This window comes from Rutidosis leptorrhynchoides, chromosome 10 (genome assembly GCF_046630445.1).
Source record: "Rutidosis leptorrhynchoides isolate AG116_Rl617_1_P2 chromosome 10, CSIRO_AGI_Rlap_v1, whole genome shotgun sequence".
Taxonomy (NCBI): domain Eukaryota; kingdom Viridiplantae; phylum Streptophyta; class Magnoliopsida; order Asterales; family Asteraceae; genus Rutidosis; species Rutidosis leptorrhynchoides.
The window spans coordinates 341676406-341694508 of record NC_092342.1 but is presented as its reverse complement, the minus strand read 5'-3'; the positions used below and the strand labels follow the sequence as shown (position 1 = coordinate 341694508).

General features: G+C 33.1%; 1 long non-coding RNA gene across 1 annotated transcript; it reads left to right on the top strand.

The window, feature by feature from the left end:
• Positions 1 to 7529: 7529 nt before the first annotated feature.
• LOC139871751 (uncharacterized) lies at positions 7530 to 12999 on the top strand. Its single transcript, XR_011766752.1, has 3 exons — positions 7530 to 7810; positions 12332 to 12391; positions 12891 to 12999. It is a non-coding gene; the product is annotated as an uncharacterized lncRNA (long non-coding RNA).
• The last annotated feature ends 5104 nt before the right edge of the window (positions 13000 to 18103 follow it).

Sequence of the window (18103 nt, the reverse complement as noted above, 5' to 3'; positions counted from 1 at the left end):
GACTTAATTCTAGGGCAACAATCAAACAAAAACATGCAACAGGTTTGGGTCATATAGTCAAGGCACTAACTAGACCTTAACAGCTTCTAAGAGGTCTCTTTGGAACAGTCAATAGGCATACTAGGTCATTCATGTCTCAATTCCTAAGTTCCGTGTCCTAAAAGCGGATTAGATGCCTCTTGGGAACTCCAGCCATATTGAGTTCATAGAATCTTCAGATACATTATAACCAGGGGTCTTAATCCTATGAAGTAACTAAGTTCATATAGGTGGACACGTCTTGATCACAACCTAGGTTGGTCTATCCTTAAGATGCTAGCATACGAATCTATCGGAATCACAAGTTCAGCATAACAACGATAACCGTACTAATTTAACATAACTACGCTAACTCAAACTTCTATCATGGAAATATACAGATTAATTAAGCTAACATGGTAATATCGAAACGCATTATTAAACCTAAAAGGTAACAATACATGTTTAATACAAAAGACAAGCATTTCGGATAAAAACCTGAAAAGGCTGCTGAAGAAATCTGCCCGAGATCGCAGGGACTCGCCGGGATATCCTCCGGAAAATAAAAGCTAAGCTAGCTACTACTAAAAACTAACTAAAACTTGAAAATATAAAGTAAAGTACAAATTGAGTGTGTGTTGAAATGAATGGAAGAGGCCCTTTAAATAGACTTGGATTCAGCTGCCATACGGCTGACAAGCCGTATGGCAAGCCATATGGCAGGCCTGTTTGCTTTGGTCAGCCTTTTTGCCAGGTCGTTTGCCTTGGCCGTATGGCAGACCGTTTTTCACACTGGCAGGCCGTATGGCAAGCTGTATGGCCTGCCCTGGTCAGCTTGTTTCCTGGATCGTAACTTGATTTCCTTGGTCGTAACTTGTCTTTCACCGTTTTTGCTCTAGATTCTTCGTTTTAGCTCCGTTCTACTTGATTCTTTTTGCATCGCCTTTGTAATTACTTAATCTACAATATTAACGAAAAAAGCGATTATTTTGGCGACAAAGTTTGGAACTTTATGGATTTAGGGCTTAATATCGGGGGGTAAAAACGTAACTTTTTGGCCGATATCAGACTTTTTCACGACAACTTCAAAGGCTGATTTTTCGGCTATTTGATTGAGATTTTGAGACACGGTTTTGACACAACTTACAAAGAACAAAATATTATAATTCCTCAATTAACAAACATAATTCGCAAACTTATTAGTACATCATAAATGAGGAAAATCATAACACAATCATAGACTAACAAACATGACGAATTTTTAAATAAGCATGTCACACCAATAATATTGATATAGAATTCAAAGAAGATTTTGAGGGGAAAGATTTTACCGAAATGATCCTAGAACCACCTAGAATATTCGTACCTTATGCCGAATAACGAAATTCCAGATACGAAAGAATCACCAAATGGATACGATCACCAAACCGAATTGAGCAAATACACAAGTTTATGAGCACAAAATGCATTCAATTAAGAAGTACGTAATATTATTTATTTTATTTGTATTATCATATGATTTGTATGTGTTTATTCCTATTATCACAAAATTAAAAGTTTAATTAAAAATTACATTATATTCATTATATTTTAATCACCAAAAGTACGATTGTTAAATAAAGTTTTGACATGATTTTTATGTGATTTTATTAAAGAAATATATAGCTTATGTAATGATAATATACTTATATTAATATGGAACAAATGATAAAATTGTTACCATAACAAGCATATTTTTCCACCAAATTGAATATAACTCTTAGAAAATTTGCATATTTTCCACCAAATTGAATATAACTCTTTGAAAATTTGAAAGAAAGTATGGATGATTTTTATGGCTAAAAAGATGAAAGGAGAGAAGATTCAAGAACTTTCATGAAAAATGTAACTTAAGTGTAGTTGAAAGTTTCATACTAATAGAATAATAAGTTTAAGATGAATGGTGATTAAATGATGATTAAAAACTAATAACTAAGAAGTTACATGATATGCAATTCAAAAGTTTTTCGTATGAATCTAGACACTAATAAGTTATAAAGTTAATTTATACATTGTATATAGTTGTTTTAAGTTGTAAGTTTATAATAAAAAGAATTCAATGTTGTAAGTTCTAGATTTTAAGTGAAATAATTAAAAAGTACATAGTAAAATAATGCATTACTTATTTGTCATATAATTAATATTTAACTTATATTTACTTTATTGTTAAACAATCTTAAAGATAAAATTAATTATATTAAATTTAGGAAAGAATTTATAACTCTTTACTTATAAATGATTATCTTATCAGAACATATTATTTTATATATTATCAAATTTATAGTTTAATTTTATGAGGCATTACAGTTTTCATGGCGCCAACACTACACTTGCTAAACAAACAAACAAATATAATGACTCTTTACTAGAATTTTGGAGCCTTAATTGAGTGGCCACTGGCCACACATGACACCCTAATAATTTAGAGGATTGATATTTTAACGTAATAATTGATATATTATATTCATCACAATTATGTAATATACATGATGTAAATTTGTAGTGAATCTATATATTTGTAAAGTACAAATACTGAAATACATAATATATATTTATGGTGAATTCACTACAATTGTGCGTTATATATCGTGCATTACTTTCACAAAGTTTATGTTTCCTTTTTAGCTAAAATCAACTTGTTTTAGGGGAAATATATAACTTGCTTTAATTATTCATGATCATGTTAAGCGACCAAAGTTAAAACTGAGTTACATTGTGTGTACAAATACGGAGTATTTTACCTAAATTTGTACAAGTTAAAACTAAGTTGCAATTTTGTGTATAAATATTTTTTGTACACTTTATTATTGGTAGATAAATAAATTGTGTTCAAAGGAATAAGAATAACTCTTTATAACGTTTAGCAAATAAATAACTACTTACATTTTAACTTCTTTATACTCGACATCAGCAAAATTAGGTCTTCTTGTATTTCTGTTAACCATAGATCACTCATTTTATCTCTATTTACCAACTAATTAATGGTTCATATATTTTTTATGTAAATTAAACTGAAAGTTGAAAAACTTTTTTTTTTTTCTTCATGTAAAACAAATTCGCTCCTTTTCATTTTACCATGAATTTATTAATGAAAACTTTTTTTCCTTGAAATTCAAATCAAATCCGATCCTTTTCATTTTACCATGAAATATATGCGTGACGGTGCATTATGAAAAACAGTCTATTGAATTTTAATTCTCTGTTCAAGATTGATGAAACAAGTAATTGTGACCAAAATATGATCACATTCTAACATTTTGGAATATTTTTAGAACACTAATACTCACAGAAACATGCTAAAATGATAAATAGCAATGGAGCTCCATGCCTTGATCGTTGCATGTTTATAATCATACATATTTTAGGGCTCTAGTTAATAGCAAGCGTCGTTTTATTGGCGTCTCGACTATCTTTTATAACCTAAATTGAATTCTAAGCAGGATTTAAAATACATGAAAATTTGAATCTACCATTTTCATGGCGTCTCAATTTTATTTTACTTTTTAAAAAAATAAAAAATATTTCCTACTTATTGATCGAAGGTCCACTCTGTCGAATAGAGAGAGGGGTGACTATCTCTACTTTGAGAGTATTTTACTCTGGATAGAGAAATGACTTGTTTTTATTCTCGAATATGAAAAAAATTGTCTACATCCCACATTCTCTATACTAACATTAGATTTTGTTTTGTTGTTGTCATATTTAATTTAATTATTCCAAGTGGCCCAAACATCCCGTCACCACTAAATATTGTCATCTACTCTTTGTATGTTGTGAGACAATTATAGTGTCAAATTGGTTGGCCTATTTTAGTAAATTAAATTAAATAAAGGCCTGCATTACAAATTTACAACTAGACATATGACATATCGTTGCACGACTAAGTCAAAGGTCGCGAGTTTAAATAATGCAAAGTTAAACATGTGATTTACTCCGTATATATGTTTTAATGTTATTATTATTACAAAGTATTACAATGACATCAATATTAAATCCAAATCAATAAGTGTAAAATACTAAAATTATACGGAGTAGTTTCTAAAATGTTTTGTTCGTTTATAAAATTATAGTCGTGAGTAATTAAAAGAGTACGTGTGCACAAATGACCAAGAATATATGTGTACTATTGAAGTCTCTGTGGCCAACATTTCATATCATGGGCAAAAAGAAATAATAGTATGAAATACAACCACATATTCAATTTAATGCATGATCCAAATAAGCCTAGCTAGTATTACAATTATTTGGATTTGTATTTGTATGTATTTGTATAATAAATATTATTAGAATTATTTTGTAGTTTTTTATAATTCTATAGACAACAAAAAAACTTTCGTGTCAATCAAAACACGCAACAAAAGTAAATGGTGTCCCATCTCAATTCTCTATCTTTATCTTTATGTCCATACTATACACAAATTTACAATGTGAACCTACTTTACATTATTTATCTTTTTAATAGTTATCGCGTGAAGTATAAATAAAAGATCTCAAGTTCATAGAATAAGTAAGAATTACAAATCTTATAATCCTCTTAAATGCTAAATTTTGTTAGAAATTCAAAATGAGTAAACGAATTATGTTTTACAAAAGTTGACATTTTTATTAGACATTATAAAATATGCTGCTAGTAAAGTTTGAATTTAAACTTACTTGATATTAAAGAAAACAGTCACTAAACTATCGATATAAACTTATGTTTGGGAAAAAAAAAAAACAAAAACAACCAGAGTTTGGGGAAACAAACAGTTCGATCTTTTTCTTGACCTTGACTTTAGTGGCAAACAACGAATTTAAACAATATTTTTATAAAAAGCTTCTTCAGCCTAGTGGCTTCGTATATATTTAAATTTAAATAAATCACAAACGTTTAACTTTAATCCAACATTATACGGAGTATATAACTATAGATACCGACTTAATTTGCACCCCTATAGTTACACAATAATAATAATAATTCCATGAGTACGTATTTGCTAGATCCCAAGAAGAAATTCATTTAGCATCCAAAAGGACACAATTGATTAGGAAAATTAACCTTTTAACCTTCTTTTTCAAAAGAAAATACTTACTACTACGTATACAACTAATATATCTTTATCTTTGAATTTTATAACAAAATAATCTATTTATGCATATTATGATGAACACCTTAAGCCTTGCATTAGCTGAATTATTAAGTATGATTACTCATGTCTATTTGAAAGAACGATCGACTAGTCATTTAAGTTGTAAATTTTATTATATATGATTTTAGATTATCGATCTTGTATTTTGGTCCTTGGAATTCGTAGTGTAACAAATGGGTCTAATCAATAAACCAAAAAGATTTGATTTTTAAGGCAAAAACAAGCTCACGAAAGCAAAACAATGTACATGTCCTTTTGACATTTTGGTTGGCACTACTTTTGAAAAACATACACGGTGAAAACCCTAATCAAATCATCTCATGTGATATCACTTTTTGCAAATTTGTCCATAATTTGGATATGACATCCATTTTCCAAATATGGTAAACTTTAATTTTATACTTACAAAAACCAGTTAACCATATATGTGGAGTTATACTTGATTGATGACCAATCTACAAAACATATGTAAACAATACGTCAATAAACATTTACTTGATCTTGAAAGCTAAGAGATTAAATCGTTCCGACTAATTTCTTTTTGGATGTTCAACTCAAAATAGTGAGATCTAAACACCAATAAGTCGATCTTCATAAAATCCGACAAACACGTACTGTATTATAAACACTACTACACAAATAGCTTTGCACATGCTTTCATTTTCAGATCGCATTCTAGTGAAGCTAAATTATTAAAACCGTATATGTACATATAAAATTTTAACAATTTAACCCACTAAAACGCGATCTAAAATGAAAACAGTTGCAATGCTAGCTATTACATTTACTTTCTCATATGTAACACATCGATCTATAATCATATATTTACTGTATGATTATTTTCAATATAAAATACTGTGTATATTGGAAATACACATCCGGTGTATTACGAGTAATATATAATATTTATATATATGAATATACGATGCATCATATATTAGGTAGGAATTAAATCAAGATCAAGAGCTCTAATAATAATAAATATATAGTGAGATAGATATACATACCATGAAAATTAAGGAGTGATCAGAAAACTTAGATATTATGATTTGGATTATGACTGGGTTGATCCTCCCTCTATCTTCCCACAGCTTTATTGAACTACAAATTAGATTGAAGCCAATAGATCATCATGAAGATTGAAGCATATATATTTGCAGTTCAAGAAAGCCGTGGAAGAATAGAAAGAGCATCAGATTTTCAATTCTTCCATCTTTCTTGGAACCCTAATTATGCATGGTTAATCAACCTATTAAGTTGTTATATTTAAACCATAGTTTATATATTTGTAGACACTGAGGAAGAGAGGAAGTATAGTAGTGAGGTAAAGAGGAGCGAAGTACAATATATACAAGCAAAAAGGACTTTTTACCCATTAATTCCAAAAAGAATATTTGTATAAAACAACCATTAATAAATATATACGGTTAAACAACGAAACTTCGTAGCTAGGTATGCTACTTGATTCATCAAATATTTATGGATTACATGAAAATTTCTAAAACCTTAAACTAAATTCTAACGGACCAAAGACTACAAACAAAATTGGGTTATGATACTAAATTACATACACTAATATATGTGTCCTCACCGTTTATTAGCCTCCTTCGATTGTTAAATTAATTAAATTAAATTTCATGTAGCTAGGTCACACAATAATTTGGTTTTGTTCTCCACTTTTAATTAAAGGGAAATGAAATAAAGTGAACGGAAAGTAAATAGAATTGAGATCCGGATTCATTTCTTTTCTTTTCTTTCACAAAGAAATTGTAGAATGGAGGAAAAATCAATAAACTAATTTGAGATATCAAACATCATATCAACACTTTATATGGATTAAATAAGAATTAAAAACGCTAATATCATAAAAGTGAAAACCCGAACTTTACCAAATCTCGTACTTACATTAATACCTTAACAACGCATAGTAAAAAAACAAAAAACAAAAAATCAGAGGGCCCAAAAGATCAATAAGATTGCTCTCAACGATAACGTTACTCAAGTCAACAAGCACGTCATAAGAAGAATTCAATTGCAACAACCCTTCTTTGCAAGTCTTTCCATCATACATGTTTTTGTTAGCAGACTTATGAATTATCCTCATTTATTAGTAGTCATACCTTCCCACTTTGTCCTCTCTTCTTCTTCAACTTCTAATGTAACTTCAATTGCCCGATCCTTATCTAGTACTTATGCAATTCTAAGAACAAAAAATAGTTAAAAGAAGTCTTCTTGTATAATTGTTTTCTACAACAACTGATATCTACAATTGCTATCCAGTCATCTATTTTGTATGCAAACCGCCTTATAATATTTTCAATGGCATCACAATTGATTTGAAGATTATCATATTCCACCGTCATCAACATTATTCTAATTCGTCCACCAACTTTTTCCTAATATTACAACAACATGGAATCAAACACAAGGAATTATTGGGCGATGAACACTTCTTCAAAATTTGATTTTTCTACTGAAAACACTACGCCATATTTTGCTAATCCTTCTCTGGCTCAACTTATTCAAATCATTCAAACACAACAAAGTATTATAAATCATCATGGATTTTGTCCGAGTTCGGCACAACATCCCCCGATAGCCTCTAATTCATCCTTTTTTGCAAGGTACCAACATGTTGCTTTTGGGTCGTGTACTTCACTCACCGGTAGACAAGATGATGTGTGTGTGTGGTGGGGGGGGGGGGGGGGGGGTGGGGGGGGGGGGGGGGGAAGGTGGTTGGGGCTCATCATTAAGCCCACCGTACTTATCAGTCCACTATTCTTAGGCCTTCTTCAAGTGCACATTCTCAAAGAAACAACTCCAAAATTTTGCCAATGCCAATTGGAATATGGATAGTTACAGGTGCTTCTAGACACTTGACTTCATCTACAAATAAGTTAAGTAGCATTTTTAATCATTGCACTTATCAATAGGCCGTGTATGGTGACGGGACACCTATTCTTATAACCAACACCCGTCATAGTTTTTTTCGATCCTACACTGACCTCTACACTTACATAATGTCCTTGTAACACCCAATATTATCAAAAATCTTATTTCTATTCATCAATTTACTTGTGATAACAAAGTTTCTATTGAATTTGACGAACCTTCTCCGTTGTGATAGCTCGGGTGATTTGTATCCGGTTATACAACCTCTCCCTCAAGATCTTCTCGCCTCACATACAACTTGCCATCAACGTCTTGGACACCCTGCTAAAGATGTGATGCAACGTCTTATTTCTAGTCATTCTATTTCTTGTAATAAAATGAAGTCTCACACGCTTTTTCATGCTTTTAAGCTTGGTAATCATGTTCGACCTTTGTTTTATCCTTGTGTTTCTACTGTTACCTCTTGCTTTGACATTATTCACTCCGATTTGTGGACTTCTCCATTTACAATTCTAAATTGTATTTGATATTATGTCACATTCTTGGATCATTTTTCTTACTATCTTTGGGTATTTACTCTACATAAAAAGTTTAACGCATACGCTAAATTTTTTCTTTTTCTCTCCTTTGTTAAAACCCAATTTAATAGCGAAATAAAAGCATTTTTTTATGTGACCTTGGCGGTAAATTCGACAATCACTCCATCCATCATCTTTTTAGTCTAACACTATTCACATTCGCTTCTCTTGTCCTCAAACATCCCAAAAAAGTGGGAAATCCGGGCGCATGATTCGAACTATTGACAACCTCATTCGTACTCTTCTATTTCCGGCACACTTATCCCCTTCTTTTTGGGTCGAGATACTTCATATGTCTGCTCACCTCCTCAATATACTTCGTCTGCCATTAACCATGAGACTCCTCACACTCGTTTATATAAATCCCAACCGAACTACAACTTCCTTCACGTATTCGGTTGTCTTTGTTACCGTCATCAAAACATCACCCATAAAATAGCCCCTCGATCTACACCTTACATTTTTCTCGGTTACCCGTCTAATCATCGCCGATATAGTTGTCTTGACCTTGCAACCAATAAAATCATCATCTCTAGGCATGTCACATTTGATGAAACTGGCTTTCCATATGGCTCTATAACCCCTACTCAAACAACGTCATATTCTTTTCTAGATTCTCAACCTACTCCTTTAAACACCTCCACAACTGACCAACTAGCTGAACAACCCAAACTAATCCCATACCCTCCCACTAAACCTTTCACATTGTCTACCTCATCTTTTGTTCCTCACACTACTTCTCGACCTTCAGAGTCAAACCTACCTCCCGTACCTACTCATCCTATGGTTACCCGCTCCCGAGCTAGTATCACGCGACTTATCAAATGTTTGAATCTTAATGTTTCTACCGTTTCTCCAATTCCCAAATCCTACCCTCAAGCTCCTACCGATCGTAACTGGCAAGGTGCTATGTGCGATGAATATAATGCTTTGATTAAAAATCATACTTGGACCCTTGTGGCCTGACCAATGGAAGCGAACGTTTTTCATTCTATGTGGCTCTTTCGACTTAAGTATAACGCACATGGTACTTTGAGTCGCTACAAAACGTGAATTGTTGCTAATGGACGTAATCGGCAGATTTGGATCGATTGTGATGAAACTTTCAGCCAGTTTGTTATGTCGACTACTATACACACAGTTCTTCGCCTGGTTCTTTCCAGAGATTGGGCTGTCTATCAGCTTGATGTTAAGAACACGTTTTTTAACGGTGATCTTGTTGAGACTGTCTATATGCATCGGCCTCCAGGTTTTCTGGACCCGGAGTACCTTGACTAAGTTTATCTTTTGCAAAAATCTCTATATAGTCTCAAACAGGCCCCTCGTGTTTGGTTCCAGCGTTTTGCTAGTTATGCTACTAGAGAAAGTTTTGTTCACATTCAACTCTTCATTATTCATATATCAGCAGGGATCATACATGACTTATTTGTTGTTGTATGTTGATGATATTATTCAAACTACTTCTTCTCCTGCTTTTTCTTTGACGGATTATTCAGTCTTTGCATCAGAAGTTCTCTGTGATAAATTTGGGCCCACTAATTACTTCTTGGGGATTCAATGACATGTAACTCGGGATGTTTCTTTCTCAGAGAAAATACGCTATAGAGATTCTCGAGTGTGCCCATATGCTTAATTGTAAACCTTGTCGGAATCCTGTGGAAACTTATTCTAAGCTTGGGACTAATGGTGTAGCTGTGTCCGACCCCACATTGTATCCGAGTCTTGCTGGTGCACTTCAGTATCTCACTTTTACTCATCCAGAAATTACTTATGGTGTGAAATAGATATGTCTGCTCATGCAGGGGCGGACCCAGGATTCTAAAATAGGGGTGGCTTACGCGATAAGTAGACGATTACAATAAAATTTTCTTTAGACTTCATAAAGTACTAAGTATCATTGGAGAAAAAAAGTAAACAATCATAATCGGCTTTAACATATAATAAACATATGATTCGATCAGTGTATAAATATTTTTCAAAAGGATTATGCAAAACTTAAGCTAATTTTGCATACGTCTAACCACTTTTCAAATATTATTGGCAGCATATTTCATTTGGACTTTTATTAAAAGAACTAAAATTTTCTCGACTCCATAGTCATTTTATTAATATTTATGTTTAATGTATTAATAAGCTCGCATTTAAATAAATAAACTTAAGCTAATTTAATATTTATGTTGAACGTATTAAAACATTACATTTACATAAAAATAAAATACATTATTTAAAAAAAAATACGGAGATAGTTCATAGTTAATGTACACAAAACCTCATACTTACTCAATGTCAAAAGCCTAAATCGTATTTACATGAAGTCCATATATCCATAAACAAAATTGGGCCTTAGACATATTAATATGTCGTCTTCAACCTACCTACCACAACCAAATGCATCTACATATTTCAAAGGCGCTTCATAAAATTGAATGGACGACTAATATAATGTTAATGTAGTTAGGATGGGGGTGGCTCAGCACCCACAAACCCCCCTACTGTCTCCGCCTCTGTGTTCATGCATGATCCTAGAGGGCCCATTTAGCATCTCTCAGACAGATTCTAGGCTACATTCGAGGGACCCTTTATCTTGACCTACAGTTGTTTACTTCCTCAACTACTTCCTTTGTGGCTTATTCGGATGTTGATTGGGCAGGATGCCCCTACACACGTAGATCTATGTCCGTTTATTATGTTTTTCTTGGCCATAAATTGCTATCTTGGTCATCTAATCGACAAAACAACCATCTAGATCTATTGCGGAGGCAGAGTATCGGGGTGTCGCCAATGTGGTTTCTGAAACTTGCTGTAACATCCTCGTCTCGGGCCTAGTGGTAAATTACTAATTTGGCCCTTGTGTTTTTTTAAGTGAATTAAATAATTATGTGTTATTGATTATTTAATTGTAGGATTAGATTCGCTTTGTGACAAGGATCATAGAGATATTTGGATTATGTGATTTGGACTTTATTTGGATGTCCAAATGTGGTACATTGTGTTCCAGATAACTGAAAATACCCGTGTATTGTGGGATATGGATTTTAAAAGAGATATTTTCTCAAAACACACCGCTTGTTCTTTCCTCTTCAATCCTTAACCTTAATTCACCAAAGTGTTTCTAAGCTCAAATCAAGTTATACAATCTTGTTCCTCTTGTTTCACTATTCATTATAAGGTAAACAATCAGTGATTTTGTGATCTAAATCTGTTGCAAAATGGGTTGTGTGGTTTTGGCAAAAGTGTATTTTTGGATCAAAACTTGAGAATTGATGTTGTTTTGAGTGTCAAATTAGTGGGTTTATGGCCTAAACTATGTAGTGAATGTTGAATGGTCATTTTTTGAGTAAAAAATAAGTCTTGGAACAAGATTGGTGAGATTGGGTGTGAAACCCGTAACCTTAGCTGATGTTGCTACTGATGAACTACAATCGGCCGAGGGACTAGACCATCGACCAATGGTGTGAGCCCTTCGACCAACAGATATTATTGAGATGATCGTCTGATGGAGTGTAACCATCGACCGATGGTGATGTGACGGTCTGGCGAGTGTCTATTCTGAACGACTGATGGTCTGTGGCAGTGAAATTTTACTAAGTGTTTATATATAGTCGTTATGTTGTCCATTTGTATATTTGAGGATATAACATTGTGACTGACTTGTGTACATATAATAATTCTCAGGTGACAAACTGAAAGGTAAAGGTTCGGTAAAATAAGACCACTGAGTACTTGTGCTTTCAGGTGAGTGGAACTATCCTTTCGGATATTGTTATATAATGATAAGACAGTTTTATGTCATTTGGTTAGTGATATATATTCAGTAACCCTTATTATGTATGATTAGACTGTGCCTTTAGTCTGTGACCAGTGACTATAATATTATGTGATTGCGTGCACACCCAGTGATCTCGTCGAGGTGTTTTGTGCGACGAAAGAGGTCAACCATTCCTAGCGGGGTGTTTTGTACGATGGGAATTGTGTTGGGTCCTTGTGTTACTAATGTGGTGGTATAGTGTGAATGACTAGTGCATCTTGTCTGGAAGACTATACCAGTGTTTCAGTACTATGGACTATAGGTGAACTCTTTAAAGGCCCGGCCAGGCCGCCGGTCCTCTTGTGATCTTTTCTCTGCTAGTGCCCAGTAGCCTGTGACTTGTGACCTTAAGCTGTTCTTAGAGCTTATAGTGATATCCTATTGGATTATTTCCATTCACTTAGTGTTATGCTAACTCTCCCACAGTGTTTCGCCCTGCAGGTATATATTATCAACTTTTGGTGGGTATTGTAGGGAAAATGAAGATGTTTGATATAAAGTAACTCTGATGTTTTTGTAATAAACAATATACTCTAATGGTTTGTAATATAGACTTAACACCTATATTTCTAATCATATGATGGTGAATGTATATTTATAAGACGTGTTTATAACATTAGTCTTCCATTGTGAGTGTTTAAAAAAATGAAACAACCCAACCCGTATTACATACGATAATTTTTTTTTAAATAATACACATTTACGCGCCAATTAAATATGTAAACCATTCTGCGCATTTCGTTTAAAACGTACAACAATTTAAATGTTTACAAAAGGCACAAAGGCCATTAACGAATGTGATGCAAGTTTGACCAATACAAGAATGATAGTTTTAAACCAAACAACACATCGAGCATGGTTTGGGACTAAACTACCCAGAACGCTAGGCCAACTTCCAAAAGCTCCAACATAACATCATCAAGGGACACCTAGTGCCCAACAACCCCTTTGCCCTTATCCGCACCTGCATCTAAAAGATAAACAACGAGAGGGGTAAGCTAATGCTTAGTGAGTGCAATAATTATACGTTTACATATACAACCTACTTACTTGCAATCACTTATACATTTACCGCATACATGCTAGCAACATAAGTAATCATACCATCACAAGTATAATACTAAACCTTCCACATATTGAGCTAGCATAACAATAGCATATAGTTTAAACAATATGATATGCTACAATCCACACACAACCATGGTTAACCCATCGAACGAGGGAACGGTGTTTAAAGACCGTCGGAGTTCATAACAACCATTAGTGCACTTAACACCTCGTACACTAACCCCACGGGTGGCATCTTAACACCTCGATACTTCACCCTGAGTGGCATCTTAACACATCGATGCTTCACCCATCTACTCTACGGAGTGGTGCCTTAACACCTCGACACTTCGCCCCTAGGTGGCATCTTAACACCTCGATGCTTCACCCTGAGTGGCATCTTAACACCTCGATGCTTCACCCATCACGTGAGAAGTGGTGTCTTAACACTTCGACACTTCACAACTCATACTACACAAATAAATACATCATATATGCACGCATATAATTATTTCACTCACCTTAACACCTCGGTGGTGATTTAATGCTTCCGAATGCTTCAAAGCAAGTACCTATTGAAATGTCCCGTTCTTATTGATTAAAAACGTTCCATATTAATTGATTTCGTTGCGAGGTTTTGACCTCTATATGAGACGTTTTTCAAAGACTGCATTCATTTTTAAAACAAACCATAACCTTTATTTCATAGATAAAGGTTTTAAAAAGCTTTACGTAGATTATCAAATAATGATAATCTAAAATATCCTGTTTACACACGACCATTACATAATGGTTTACAATACAAATATGTTACAACAAAATAAGTTTCTTGAATGCAGTTTTTACACAATATCATACAAGCATGGACTCCAAATCTCTTCCTTATTTAAGTATGCGACAGCAGAAGCTCTTAATAATCACCTGAGAATAAACATGCTTAAAACGTCAACAAAAATGTTGGTGAGTTATAGGTTTAACCTATATATATCAAATCATAATAATAGACCACAAGATTTCATATTTCAATACACATCCCATACATAGAGATAAAAATCATTCATATGGTGAACACCTGGTAACCGACATTAACAAGATGCATATATAAGAATATCCCCATCATTCCGGGACACCCTTCGGATATGATATAAATTTCGAAGTACTAAAGCATCCGGTACTTTGGATGGGGTTTGTTAGGCCCAATAGATCTATCTTTAGGATTCGCGTCAATTAGGGTGTCTGTTCCCTAATTCTTAAATTACCAGACTTAATAAAAAGGGGCATATTCGATTTCGATAATTCAACCATAGAATGTAGTTTCACGTACTTGTGTCTATTTTGTAAATCATTTGTAAAACCTGCATGTATTCTCATCCCAAAAATATTAGATTTTAAAAGTGGGACTATAACTCACTTTCACATATTTTTACTTCGTCGGGAAGTAAGACTTGGCCACTGGTTGATTCACGAACCTATAACAATATATACATGTATATCAAAGTATGTTCAAAATATATTTACAACACTTTTAATATATTTTGATGTTTTAAGTTTATTAAGTCAGCTGTCCTCGTTAGTAACCTACAACTAGTTGTCCACAGTTAGATGTACAGAAATAAATCGATAAATATTATCTTGAATCAATCCACGACCCAGTGTATACGTATCTCAGTATTGATCACAACTCAAACTATATATATTTTGGAATCAACCTCAACCCTGTATAGCTAACTCCAACATTCACATATAGAGTGTCTATGGTTGTTCCGAAATATATATAGATGTGTCGACATGATAGGTCGAAACATTGTATACGTGTCTATGGTATCTCAAGATTACATAATATACAATACAAGTTGATTAAGTTATGGTTGGAATAGATTTGTTACCAATTTTCACGTAGCTAAAATGAGAAAAATTATCCAATCTTGTTTTACCCATAACTTCTTCATTTTAAATCCGTTTTGAGTGAATCAAATTGCTATGGTTTCATATTGAACTCTATTTTATGAATCTAAACAGAAAAAGTATAGGTTTACATTCGGAAAAATAAGTTACAAGTCATTTTTGTAAAGGTAGTCATTTCAGTCGAAAGAACGACGTCTAGATGACCATTTTAGAAAACATACTTCCACTTTGAGTTTAACCATAATTTTTGGATATAGTTTCATGTTCATAATAAAAATCATTTTCCCAGAATAACAACTTTTAAATCAAAGTTTATCATAGTTTTTAATTAACTAACCCAAAATAGCCCGCGGTGTTACTACGACGGCGTAAATCCGGTTTTACGGTGTTTTTCGTGTTTCCAGGTTTTAAATCATTAAGTTAGCATATCATATAGATATAGAACATGTGTTTAGTTGATTTTAAAAGTCAAGTTAGAAGGATTAACTTTTGTTTGCGAACAAGTTTAGAATTAACTAAACTATGTTCTAGTGATTACAAGTTTAAACCTTCGAATAAGATAGCTTTATATGTATGAATCTAATGATGTTATGAACATCATTACTACCTTAAGTTCCTTGGATAAACCTACTGGAAAAGAGAAAAATGGATCTAGCTTCAATGGATCCTTGGATGGCTCGAAGTTCTTGAAGCAGAATCATGACAGGAAAACAAGTTCAAGTAAGATCATCACTTGAAATAAGATTGTTATAGTTATAGAAATTGAACCAAAGTTTGAATATGATTATTACCTTGTATTAGAATGATAACCTACTGTAAGAAACAAAGATTTCTTGAGGTTGGATGATCACCTTACAAGATTGGAAGTGAGCTAGCAAACTTGAAAGTATTCTTGATTTTATGAAACTAGAACTTTTGGAATTTATGAAGAACACTTAGAACTTGAAGATAGAACTTGAGAGAGATTAATTAGATGAAGAAAATTGAAGAATGAAAGTGTTTGTAGGTGTTTTTGGTCGTTGGTGTATGGATTAGATATAAAGGATATGTAATTTTGTTTTCATGTAAATAAGTTATGAATGATTACTCATATTTTTGTAATTTTATGAGATATTTCATGCTAGTTGCCAAATGATGGTTCCCACATGTGTTAGGTGACTCACATGGGCTGCTAAGAGCTGATCATTGGAGTGTATATACCAATAGTAAATACATCTAAAAGCTGTGTATTGTACGAGTACGAATACGGGTGCATACGAGTAGAATTGTTGATGAAACTGAATGAGGATGTAATTGTAAGCATTTTTGTTAAGTAGAAGTATTTTGATAAGTGTATTGAAGTCTTTCAAAAGTGTATAAATACATATTAAAACACTACATGTATATACATTTTAACTGAGTCGTTAAGTCATCGTTAGTCGTTACATGTAAGTGTTGTTTTGAAACCTTTAGGTTAACGATCTTGTTAAATGTTGTTAACCCAATGTTTATAATATCAAATGAGATTTTAAATTATTATATTATCATGATATTATCATGTATGAATATCTCTTAATATGATATATATACATTAAATGTCTTTACAACGATAATCGTTACATATATGTCTCGTTTAAAAATCATTAAGTTAGTAGTCTTGTTTTTACATATGTAGTTCATTGTCAATATACTTAATGATATGTTTACTTATCATAGTATCATGCTAACTATATATATATCCATATATATGTCATCATATAGTTTTTACAAGTTTTAACGTTCGTGAATCACCGGTCAACTTGGGTGGTCAATTGTCTATATGAAACATATTTCAATTAATCAAGTCTTAACAAGTTTGATTGCTTAACATGTTGGAAACATTTAATCATGTAAATATCAATCTCAATTAATATATATAAACATGGAAAAGTTCGGGTCACTACAGTACCTACCCGTTAAATAAATTTCGTCCCGAAATTTTAAGCTGTTGAAGGAGTTGACGAATCTTCTGGAAATAGATGCGGGTATTTCTTCTTCATCTGATCTTCACGCTCCCAGGTGAACTCGGGTCCTCTACGAGCATTCCATCGAACCTTAACAATTGGTATCTTGTTTTGCTTAAGTCTTTTAACCTCACGATCCATTATTTCGACGGGTTCTTCAATGAATTGAAGTTTTTCGTTGATTTGGATTTCATCTAACGAAATAGTGAGATCTTCTTTAGCAAAACATTTCTTCAAATTCGAGACGTGGAAAGTGTTATGTACAGCCGCGAGTTGTTGAGGTAACTCTAGTCGGTAAGCTACTGGTCCGACACGATCAATAATCTTGAATGGTCCAATATACCTTGGATTTAATTTCCCTCGTTTACCAAATCGAACAACGCCTTTCCAAGGTGCAACTTTAAGCATGACCATCTCTCCAATTTCAAATTCTATATCTTTTCTTTTAATGTCAGCGTAGCTCTTTTGTCGACTTTGGGCGGTTTTCAACCGTTGTTTAATTTGGATGATCTTCTCGGTAGTTTCTTGTATAATCTCCGGACCCGTAATCTGTCTATCCCCCACTTCACTCCAACAAATCGGAGACCTGCACTTTCTACCATAAAGTGCTTCAAACGGCGCCATCTCAATGCTTGAATGGTAGCTGTTGTTGTAGGAAAATTCTGCTAACGGTAGATGTCGATCCCAACTGTTTCCGAAATCAAT